The sequence below is a fragment of the Pseudophryne corroboree genome, chromosome 8 (assembly GCF_028390025.1).
Source record: "Pseudophryne corroboree isolate aPseCor3 chromosome 8, aPseCor3.hap2, whole genome shotgun sequence".
NCBI lineage: Eukaryota > Metazoa > Chordata > Amphibia > Anura > Myobatrachidae > Pseudophryne > Pseudophryne corroboree.
The window spans coordinates 490794643-490806966 of NC_086451.1; positions in this window are offsets into that span (position 1 = coordinate 490794643).

The following is a 12324-nucleotide window of genomic DNA, read 5'->3' on the forward strand; positions in this document are numbered from 1 at the left end:
GCTTTGAAGATTTATGTTGCTAGAACAGCTCTAATACGGAAAACAGAGGTTTTGTTTGTCCTGTATGCTCCCAACAAGATTGGGTGTTCTGCTTCCAATCAGACTATTGCGCGCTGGATCAGAGGTACAATTCAGCAAGCTCATTCTACGGCTGGATTGCCGTTACCGATGTCGGTGAAGGCCCATTCTACTAGGAAGGTGGGCTCCTCCTGGGCGGCTGCCCGGGGGGGGAGGGGGGTCTCGGCATTACAACTTTGCTGAGCAGCTACTTGGTCAGGGTCAAACACATTTGCAAAATTCTACAACTTTGGCACCTTGGCTAATGAGGACCTAAAGTTTGGTCAATCGGTGTTGCAGAGTCGTCCGCACTCTCCCGCCCGTACTGGAGATTTGGTATAAACCCCATGGTCTTGATGTCGTCCCCCTCTAGGACGTATGAGAAAATAGGATTTTGATAACGTAGAGGATGCTGGGCGCCTGTTCCAGTGCATACTTTACCTGCAGTTTAGTTATTACAGTTACACAAGTTGTGTTATCTTGGTTTCAGCATGTTGCTGCAATTAGTTCATGCCTGTTGGCATGTGTTATGTTGAATGCCATGTGTGCGGCATGGTTGAGGGTGTGAGTTGGTAGATATCTCACCACTAGTTAAGTAATTCCTTTCCTCGAAATGTCAGTCTCCCTGGGCACAGTTCCTACAACTGAGGTCTGGAGGAGGGGCATAGAGGGAGGAGCCAGTTCACACCCAATGAAAAGTCTTTAGAATGCCCATGTCTCCTGCGGATCCCGTCTATACCCCATGGTCTTGATGTCATCCCCAGCATCCTCTACGGACTGGGAGAAAAGGATTTACCGGTAGGTTATCAAAATCCTAATATATATATATATATATATATATATATATATATATATATATAGAAGCGGAATATAAGCGGCACTCACCAGACTGTAGAACTTAGTTAAAAAGTCCTTTATTAGGGTCCTACGTTTCGGGGACAATCCCCCGTCGTCAGGGACAGCTTGAATGATTGCTGTCCCTGACGACGGGGGATTGTCCCCGAAACGTAGGACCCTAATAAAGGACATTTAACTAAGTTTTACAGTCTGGTGAGTGCCGCTTATATTCCGCTTCTACAAATGGCCTATATGGCTTAAGAGGGCACCGCAGCAAGTAAACGTGTATTAACCAGGGGAGTGCCGGACGAGTGGAGTCGATATATATATATATATATATATATATATATTATGTCTGCAGCACATCTCACCTCTGTATATATATATATGACTGCAGCACATCTCACACCTGCATATAAACTAGAGATGTGCACCGGACATTTTTCGGGTTTTGTGTTTTGGTTTTGGGTTCGGTTCCGCGGCCGTGTTTTGGATTCGGACGCGTTTTGGCAAAACCTCACCGAAAATTTTTTGTCGGATTCGGGTGTGTTTTGGATTCGGGTGTTTTTTTCAAAAAACCCTAAAAAACAGCTTAAATCATAGAATTTGGGGGTCATTTTGATCCCATAGTATTATTAACCTCAAAAACCATAATTTACACTCATTTTCAGTCTATTCTGAATACCTCACACCTCACAATATTATTTTTAGTCCTAAAATTTGCACCGAGGTCGCTGGATGACTAAGCTAAGCGACCCTAGTGGCCGACACAAACACCGGGCCCATCTAGGAGTGGCACTGCAGTGTCAGGCAGGATGTCCCTTCCAAAAAACCCTCCCCAAACAGCACATGACGCAAAGAAAAAAAGAGGCGCAATGAGGTAGCTGTGTGAGTAAGCTAAGCGACACAAGTGGCCGACACAAACACCTGGCCCATCTAGGAGTGGCACTGCAGTGTCAGGCAGGATGTCCCTTCCAAAAAACCCTCCCCAAACAGCACATGACGCAAAGAAAAAAAGAGGCGCAATGAGGTAGCTGTGTGAGTAAGCTAAGCGACACAAGTGGCCGACACAAACACCTGGCCCATCTAGGAGTGGCACTGCAGTGTCAGGCAGGATGTCCCTTCCAAAAAACCCTCCCCAAACAGCACATGACGCAAAGAAAAAAAGAGGCGCAATGAGGTAGCTGTGTGAGTAAGCTAAGCGACACAAGTGGCCGACACAAACACCTGGCCCATCTAGGAGTGGCACTGCAGTGTCAGGCAGGATGTCCCTTCCAAAAAACCCTCCCCAAACAGCACATGACGCAAAGAAAAAAAGAGGCGCAATGAGGTAGCTGTGTGAGTAAGCTAAGCGACACAAGTGGCCGACACAAACACCTGGCCCATCTAGGAGTGGCACTGCAGTGTCAGGCAGGATGTCCCTTCCAAAAAACCCTCCCCAAACAGCACATGACGCAAAGAAAAAAAGAGGCGCAATGAGGTAGCTGTGTGAGTAAGCTAAGCGACACAAGTGGCCGACACAAACACCTGGCCCATCTAGGAGTGGCACTGCAGTGTCAGGCAGGATGTCCCTTCCAAAAAACCCTCCCCAAACAGCACATGACGCAAAGAAAAAAAGAGGCGCAATGAGGTAGCTGTGTGAGTAAGCTAAGCGACACAAGTGGCCGACACAAACACCTGGCCCATCTAGGAGTGGCACTGCAGTGTCAGGCAGGATGTCCCTTCCAAAAAACCCTCCCCAAACAGCACATGACGCAAAGAAAAAAAGAGGCGCAATGAGGTAGCTGTGTGAGTAAGCTAAGCGACACAAGTGGCCGACACAAACACCTGGCCCATCTAGGAGTGGCACTGCAGTGTCAGGCAGGATGGCACTTCAAAAAAATAGTCCCCAAACAGCACATGATGCAAAGAAAAAAAGAGGCGCAATGAGGTAGCTGTGTGAGTAAGCTAAGCGACACAAGTGGCCGACACAAACACCTGGCCCATCTAGGAGTGGCACTGCAGTGTCACGCAGGATGTCCCTTCCAAAAAACCCTCCCCAAACAGCACATGACGCAAAGAAAAAAAGAGGCGCAATGAGGTAGCTGTGCGAGTAAGCTAAGCGACACAAGTGGCCGACACAAACACCTGGCCCATCTAGGAGTGGCACTGCAGTGTCAGGCAGGATGGCACTTCAAAAAAATAGTCCCCAAACAGCACATGATGCAAAGAAAAAAAGAGGCGCAATGAGGTAGCTGTGTGAGTAAGCTAAGCGACACAAGTGGCCGACACAAACACCTGGCCCATCTAGGAGTGGCACTGCAGTGTCAGGCAGGATGTCCCTTCCAAAAAACCCTCCCCAAACAGCACATGATGCAAAGAAAAAAAGAGGCGCAATGAGGTAGCTGTGTGAGTAAGCTAAGCGACACAAGTGGCCGACACAAACACCTGGCCCATCTAGGAGTGGCACTGCAGTGTCAGACAGGATGGCACTTCAAAAAAATAGTCCCCAAACAGCACATGATGCAAAGAAAAAAAGAGGCGCAATGAGGTAGCTGTGTGAGTAAGCTAAGCGACACAAGTGGCCGACACAAACACCTGGCCCATCTAGGAGTGGCACTGCAGTGTCACGCAGGATGTCCCTTCCAAAAAACCCTCCCCAAACAGCACATGACGCAAAGAAAAAAAGAGGCGCAATGAGGTAGCTGTGTGAGTAAGCTAAGCGACACAAGTGGCCGACACAAACACCTGGCCCATCTAGGAGTGGCACTGCAGTGTCAGGCAGGATGGCACTTCAAAAAAATAGTCCCCAAACAGCACATGATGCAAAGAAAAAAAGAGGCGCAATGAGGTAGCTGTGTGAGTAAGCTAAGCGACACAAGTGGCCGACACAAACACCTGGCGCATCTAGGAGTGGCACTGCAGTGTCAGGCAGGATGGCACTTCAAAAAAATAGTCCCCAAACAGCACATGACGCAAAGAAAAAAAGAGGCGCAATGAGGTAGCTGTGTGAGTAAGCTAAGCGACACAAGTGGCCGACACAAACACCTGGCCCATCTAGGAGTGGCACTGCAGTGTCAGGCAGGATGGCACTTCAAAAAAATAGTCCCCAAACAGCACATGATGCAAAGAAAAAAAGAGGCGCACCAAGGTGGCTGTGTGACTAAGCTAAGCGACACAAGTGGCCGACACAAACACCTGGCCCATCTAGGAGTGGCACTGCAGTGTCAATCAAGACAGGATGGCACTTCCAAAAAATTGTCCCCAAACAGCACATGATGCAAAGAAAAAAAGAGGCACACCAAGGTGGCTGTGTGACTAAGCTAAGCGACACAAGTGGCCGACACAAACACCTGGCCCATCTAGGAGTGGCACTGCAGTGTCAGACAGGATGGCACTTCAAAAAAATAGTCCTCAAACAGCACATGATGCAAAGAAAAAAAGAGGCGCAATGAGGTAGCTGTGTGAGTAAGCTAAGCGACACAAGTGGCCGACACAAACACCTGGCCCATCTAGGAGTGGCACTGCAGTGTCACGCAGGATGTCCCTTCCAAAAAACCCTCCCCAAACAGCACATGACGCAAAGAAAAAAAGAGGCGCAATGAGGTAGCTGTGTGAGTAAGCTAAGCGACACAAGTGGCCGACACAAACACCTGGCCCATCTAGGAGTGGCACTGCAGTGTCAGGCAGGATGGCACTTCAAAAAAATAGTCCCCAAACAGCACATGATGCAAAGAAAAAAAGAGGCGCAATGAGGTAGCTGTGTGAGTAAGCTAAGCGACACAAGTGGCCGACACAAACACCTGGCCCATCTAGGAGTGGCACTGCAGTGTCAGGCAGGATGGCACTTCAAAAAAATAGTCCCCAAACAGCACATGACGCAAAGAAAAAAAGAGGCGCAATGAGGTAGCTGTGTGAGTAAGCTAAGTGACACAAGTGGCCGACACAAACACCTGGCCCATCTAGGAGTGGCACTGCAGTGTCAGGCAGGATGGCACTTCAAAAAAATAGTCCCCAAACAGCACATGATGCAAAGAAAAAAAGAGGCGCACCAAGGTGGCTGTGTGACTAAGCTAAGCGACACAAGTGGCCGACACAAACACCTGGCCCATCTAGGAGTGGCACTGCAGTGTCAATCAAGACAGGATGGCACTTCCAAAAAATTGTCCCCAAACAGCACATGATGCAAAGAAAAAAAGAGGCACACCAAGGTGGCTGTGTGACTAAGCTAAGCGACACAAGTGGCCGACACAAACACCTGGCCCATCTAGGAGTGGCACTGCAGTGTCAGGCAGGATGGCACTTCCAAAAAATTGTCCCCAAACAGCACATGATGCAAAGAAAAAAAGAGGCGCACCAAGGTGGCTGTGTGACTAAGCTAAGCGACACAAGTGGCCGACACAAACACCTGGCCCATCTAGGAGTGGCACTGCAGTGTCAATCAAGACAGGATGGCACTTCCAAAAAATTGTCCCCAAACAGCACATGATGCAAAGAAAAAAAGAGGCGCACCAAGGTGGCTGTGTGACTAAGCTAAGCGACACAAGTGGCCGACACAAACACCTGGCCCATCTAGGAGTGGCACTGCAGTGTCAATCAAGACAGGATGGCACTTCCAAAAAATTGTCCCCAAACAGCACATGATGCACAGAAAAAAAGAGGTGCACCAAGGTGGCTGTGTGACTAAGCTAAGCGACACAAGTGGCCGACACAAACACCTGGCCCATCTAGGAGTGGTACTGCAGTGTCACGCAGGATTGCACTTCAAAAAAATTGTCCCCAAACAGCACATGATGCAAAGAAAAATGAAAGAAAAAAAGAGGTGCAAGATGGAATTGTCCTTGGGCCCTCCCACCCACCCTTATGTTGTATAAACAGGACATGCACACTTTAACGAACCCATCATTTCAGCGACAGGGTCTGCCACACGACTGTGACTGAAATGACGGGTTGGTTTGTGCCCCCACCAAAAAAGAAGCAATCAATCTCTCCTTGCACAAACTCTCTCTACAGAGGCAAGATGTCCACCTCATCATCATCCTCCGATTCCTCACCCCTTTTACTGTGTACATCCCCCTCCTCACAGATTATTAATTCGTCCCCACTGGAATCCACCATCTCAGGTCCCCGTGTACTTTGTGGAGGCAATTGCTGCTGGTGAATGTCTCCACGGAGGAATTGATTATAATTCATTTTGATGAACATCATCTTCTCCACATTTTCTGGAAGTAACCTCGTACGCCGATTGCTGACAAGGTGAGCGGCTGCACTAAACACTCTTTCGGAGTACACACTGGAGGGAGGGCAACTTAGGTAGAATAAAGCCAGTTTGTGCAAGGGCCTCCAAATTGCCTCTTTTTCCTGCCAGTATACGTACGGACTATCTGACATGCCTACTTGGATGCTGTCACTCATATAATCCTCCACCATTCTTTCCATGGTGAGAGAATCATATGCAGTGACAGTAGACGACGTGTCAGTAATCATTGGCAGGTCCTTCAGTCCGGACCAGATGTCAGCATCAGCAGTCGCTCCAGACTGCCCTGCATCACCGCCAGCGGGTGGGCTAGGAATTCTTAGCCTTTTCCTCGCACCCCCAGTTGCGGGAGAATGTGAAGGAGGAGATGTTGACGGGTCACGTTCCGCTTGACTTGACAATTTTCTCACCAGCAAGTCTTTGAACCTCTGCAGACTTGTGTCTGCCGGAAAGAGAGATACAACGTAGGTTTTAAATCTAGGATCGAGCACGGTGGCCAAAATGTAGTGCTCTGATTTCAACAGATTGACCACCCGTGAATCCTGGTTAAGCGAATTAAGGGCTCCATCCACAAGTCCCACATGCCTAGCGGAGACGCTCTGTTTTAGCTCCTCCTTCAATGTCTCCAGCTTCTTCTGCAAAACCTGATGAGGGGAATGACCTGACTCAGGCTGGCAGTGTCTGAACTGACTTCACGTGTGGCAAGTTCAAAGGGTTGCAGAACCTTGCACAACGTTGAAATCATTCTCCACTGCGCTTGAGTCAGGTGCATTCCCCCTCCTTTGCCTGTATCGTGGGCAGATGTATAGGCTTGAATGGCCTTTTGCTGCTCCTCCATCCTCTGAAGCATATAGAGGGTTGAATTCCACCTCGTTACCACCTCTTGCTTCAGATGATGGCAGGGCAGGTTCAGGAATGTTTGGTGGTGCTCCAGTCTTCTGTACGCGGTGCCTGAATGCCGAAAGTGGCCCGCAATTCTTCGGGCCACCGACAGCATCTCTTGCACGCCCCTGTCGTTTTTTAAATAATTCTGCACCACCAAATTCAATGTATGTGCAAAACATGGGACGTGCTGGAATTTGCCCAGATGTAATGCACGCACAATATTGCTGGCGTTGTCCGATGTCACAAATCCCCAGGAGAGTCCAATTGGGGTAAGCCATTCTGCGATGATCTTCCTCAGTTCCCGTAAGAGGTTTTCAGCTGTGTGCATATTCTGGAAAGCGGTGATACAAAGCGTAGTCTGCCTAGGAACGACTTGGCGTTTGCGAGATGCTGCTACTGGTGCCGCCGCTGCTGTTCTTGCTGCGGGAGGCAATACATCTACCCAGTGGGCTGTCACAGTCATATAGTCCTGAGTCTGCCCTGCTCCACTTGTCCACATGTCCGTGGTTAAGTGGACATTGGGTACAACTGCATTTTTTAGGACACTGGTGAGTCTTTTTCTGAGGTCTGTGTACATTTTTGGTATCGCCTGCCTAGAGAAATGGAACCTAGATGGTATTTGGTACCGGGGACACAGTACCTCAATCAAGTCTATAGTTGCCTCTGAATTAACGATGGATACCGGAACCACGTTTCTCACCGCCCAGGCTGCCAAGACCTGAGTTATCTGCTTTGCAGCAGGATGACTGCTGTGATATTTCATCTTCCTCGCAAAGGACTGTGGGACAGTCAATTGCTTACTGGAAGAAGTACAAGTGGACTTCCGACTTCCCCTCTTGGATGACGATCGACTCCCAGCAGCAACAACAGCAGCGCCAGCAGCAGTAGGCGTTACACTCAAGGATGCATCGGAGGAATCCCAGGCAGGAGAGGACTCGTCAGACTTGCCAGTGACATGGCCTGCAGGACTATTGGCTTTCCTGGGTAAGGAGGAAATTGACACTGAGGGAGTTGGTGGTGTGGTTTGCAGGAGCTTGGTTACAAGAGGAATCCTCCTGGTCAATTTCCTCCTCAGCGCCAGCAACACCCATATCCTCATCCTGGTGTACTTCAACAGTGACATCTTCAATTTGACTATCAGGAACTGGACTGCGGGTGCTCCTTCCAGCACTTGCAGGGAGCGTGCAAATGGTGGAAGGCGCAAGCTCTTCCCGTCCAGTGTTGGGAAGGTCAGGCATCGCAACCGACACAATTGGACTCTCCTTGGGGATTTGTGATTTAGAAGAACGCACAGTTCTTTGCTGTGCTTTTGCCAGCTTAAGTCTTTTCTTTTTCTAGCGAGAGGATGAGTGCTTCCATCCTCATGTGAAGCTGAACCACTAGCCATGAACATAGGCCAGGGCCTCAGCCGTTCCTTGCCACTCCGTGTCGTAAATGGCATATTGGCAAGTTTACGCTTCTCCTCAGACACTTTTAATTTTGATTTTTGGGTCATTTTACTGAACTTTTGTGTTTTGGATTTTCCATGCTCTCTACTATGACATTGGGCATCGGCCTTGGCAGACGACGGTGATGGCATTTCATCGTCTCGGCCAAGACTAGTGGCAGCAGCTTCAGCACGAGGTGGAAGTGGATCTTGATCTTTCCCTATTTTAACCTCCACATTTTTGTTCTCCATTTTTTAATGTGTGGAATTATATGCCAGTATCAATAGAAATGGCCTACTACTATATTTACTGCGCACAACTGAAATGCACCACAGGTATGGATGGATAGTATAGTATAGTTGACGACACAGAGGTAGGTACAGCAGTGGCCTACCGTACTGCTATATATAGTATACTGGTGGTCACTGTGTCAGCAAACTGCAAAACTAAAATGCACCACAGGTATAGAATGTAGATGGATAGTATACTTAATGGATGACGACACAGAGGTAGGTACAGCAGTGGCCTACCGTACTGCTATATATAGTATACTGGTGGACACTGTGTCAGCAAACTGCAAAACTAAAATGCACCACAGGTATAGAATGTAGATGGATAGTATACTTAATGGATGACGACACAGAGGTAGGTACAGCAGTGGCCTACCCTACTGCTATATATAGTATACTGGTGGACACTGTGTCAGCAAACTGCAAAACTAAAATGCACCACAGGTATAGAATGTAGATGGATAGTATACTTAATGGATGACGACACAGAGGTAGGTACAGCAGTGGCCTACCGTACTGCTATATATAGTATACTGGGGGTCACTGTGTCAGCAAACTGCAAAACTAAAATGCACCACAGGTATAGAATGTAGATGGATAGTATACTTAATGGATGACGACACAGAGGTAGGTACAGCAGTGGCCTACCGTACTGCTATATATAGTATACTGGTGGACACTGTGTCAGCAAACTGCAAAACTAAAATGCACCACAGGTATAGAATGTAGATGGATAGTATACTTAATGGATGACGACACAGAGGTAGGTACAGCAGTGGCCTACCGTACTGCTATAAGTATATATAGTATACTGGTGGACACTGTCAGCAAACTGCAAAACTAAAATGCACCACAGGTATAGAATGTAGATGGATAGTATACTTAATGACGACACAGAGGTAGGTACAGCAGTGGCCTACCGTACTGCTATATATAGTATACTGGTGGACACTGTGTCAGCAAACTGCAAAACTAAAATGCACCACAGGTATAGAATGTAGATGGATAGTATACTTAATGGATGACGACACAGAGGTAGGTACAGCAGTGGCCTACCGTACTGCTATAAGTATATATAGTATACTGGTGGACACTGTCAGCAAACTGCAAAACTAAAATGCACCACAGGTATAGAATGTAGATGGATAGTATACTTAATGGATGACGGCACAGAGGTAGGTACAGCAGTGGCCTACCGTACCGTACTGCTATATATAGTATACTGGTGGACACTGTGTCAGCAAACTGCAAAACTAAAATGCACCACAGGTATAGAATGTAGATGGATAGTATACTTAATGGATGACGACACAGAGGTAGGTACAGCAGTGGCCTACCGTACTGCTATATATAGTATACTGGGGGTCACTGTGTCAGCAAACTGCAAAACTAAAATGCACCACAGGTATAGAATGTAGATGGATAGTATACTTAATGGATGACGACACAGAGGTAGGTACAGCAGTGGCCTACCGTACTGCTATATATAGTATACTGGGTTTCACTGTGTCAGCAAACTGCAAAACTAAAATGCACCACAGGTATAGAATGTAGATGGATAGTATACTTAATGGATGACGACACAGAGGTAGGTACAGCAGTGGCCTACCGTACTGCTATATATAGTATACTGGTGGACACTGTGTCAGCAAACTGCAAAACTAAAATGCACCACAGGTATAGAATGTAGATGGATAGTATACTTAATGGATGACGACACAGAGGTAGGTACAGCAGTGGCCTACCGTACTGCTATAAGTATATATAGTATACTGGTGGACACTGTCAGCAAACTGCAAAACTAAAATGCACCACAGGTATAGAATGTAGATGGATAGTATACTTAATGACGACACAGAGGTAGGTACAGCAGTGGCCTACCGTACTGCTATATATAGTATACTGGTGGACACTGTCAGCAAACTGCAAAACTAAAATGCACCACAGGTATAGAATGTAGATGGATAGTATACTTAATGGATGACGACACAGAGGTAGGTACAGCAGTGGCCTACCGTACCGTACTGCTATATATAGTATACTGGTGGACACTGTCAGCAAACTGCAAAACTAAAATGCACCACAGGTATAGAATGTAGATGGATAGTATACTTAATGGATGACGACACAGAGGTAGGTACAGCAGTGGCCTACCATACTGCTATATATAGTATACTGGTGGACACTGTGTCAGCAAACTGCAAAACTAAAATGCACCACAGGTATAGAATGTAGATGGATAGTATACTTAATGGATGACGACACAGAGGTAGGTACAGCAGTGGCCTACCGTACTGCTATATATAGTATACTGGGGGTCACTGTGTCAGCAAACTGCAAAACTAAAATGCACCACAGGTATAGAATGTAGATGGATAGTATACTTAATGGATGACGACACAGAGGTAGGTACAGCAGTGGCCTTCCGTACCGTACTGCTATATATACTGGTGGTCACTGTATCAGCAAACTGCAAAACTAAAATGCACCACAGGTATAGAATGTAGATGGATAGTATACTTAATGGATGACGACACAGAGGTAGGTACAGTAGTGCACTCTGCACTGTACTCCTCCTATATAATATTATACTGGTGGTCCCCAGTCCCCACAATAAAGCAGCACACTGAGCACAGATATGGAGTGTTTTTCAGGCAGACAACGTATACTGGTGGTCACTGTCAGCAAAACTCTGCACTGTACTCCTGCTATAGCTGCTCCCCAGTCCCCACAATTAAGCAGTGTGAGCACTCAGCACAGATATATCATGCAGCACACTGAGCACAGATATGGTATGGAGCGTTTTTTTCAGGCAGAGAACGGATAAAAACTGGTGGTCACTTATCAGCAAAACTCTGCACTGTACTCCTCCTAACAGCTGCTCCCCAATCCTCCCCACAAATAAGAAATAAACAACCAATAATTCAAGTTCTGTCTTCTACAATAAACGAAGAGGACGCCAGCCACGTCCTCTCCCTATCATCTCCAATGCACGAGTGAAAATGGCGGCGACGTGCGGCTGCTTATATAGAATCCGAATCTCGCGAGAATCCGACAGCGGGATGATGACGTTCGGGCGCGCTCGGGTTAGCTGAGCAAGGTGGGAAGGTTCAAACCTGCCTCGGACCCGTGTAAAAAGGGTGAAGTTCGGGGGGGTTCGGTTTCCGAGAAACCGAACCCGCTCATCTCTAATATAAACGCTGCAGCAGATCTCTCCCCTGTATATATATATAATGACTGCAGCACATCTCACCCCTGTATATATATGACTGCAGCTCATCTCACACCTGTATATAAACGCTGCAGCAGATCTCTCCCCTGTATTTATATATAATGACTGCAGCACATCTCACCCCTGTATGTATGTGTATATATATATATATATATATATATATATATATTTTATCTGCAGCACATCTCACCCCTGTGTATATAATGTCTGCAGCACATCTTACCCCTGTATATATAATGTCTGCAGCACATCTTACACCTGTGTTTATATAATACCTACAGCACATCTCACCCCTGTATGTATATATATATATATATATATATATATATAATATCTGCAGCACATCTCACCCCTGTGTAT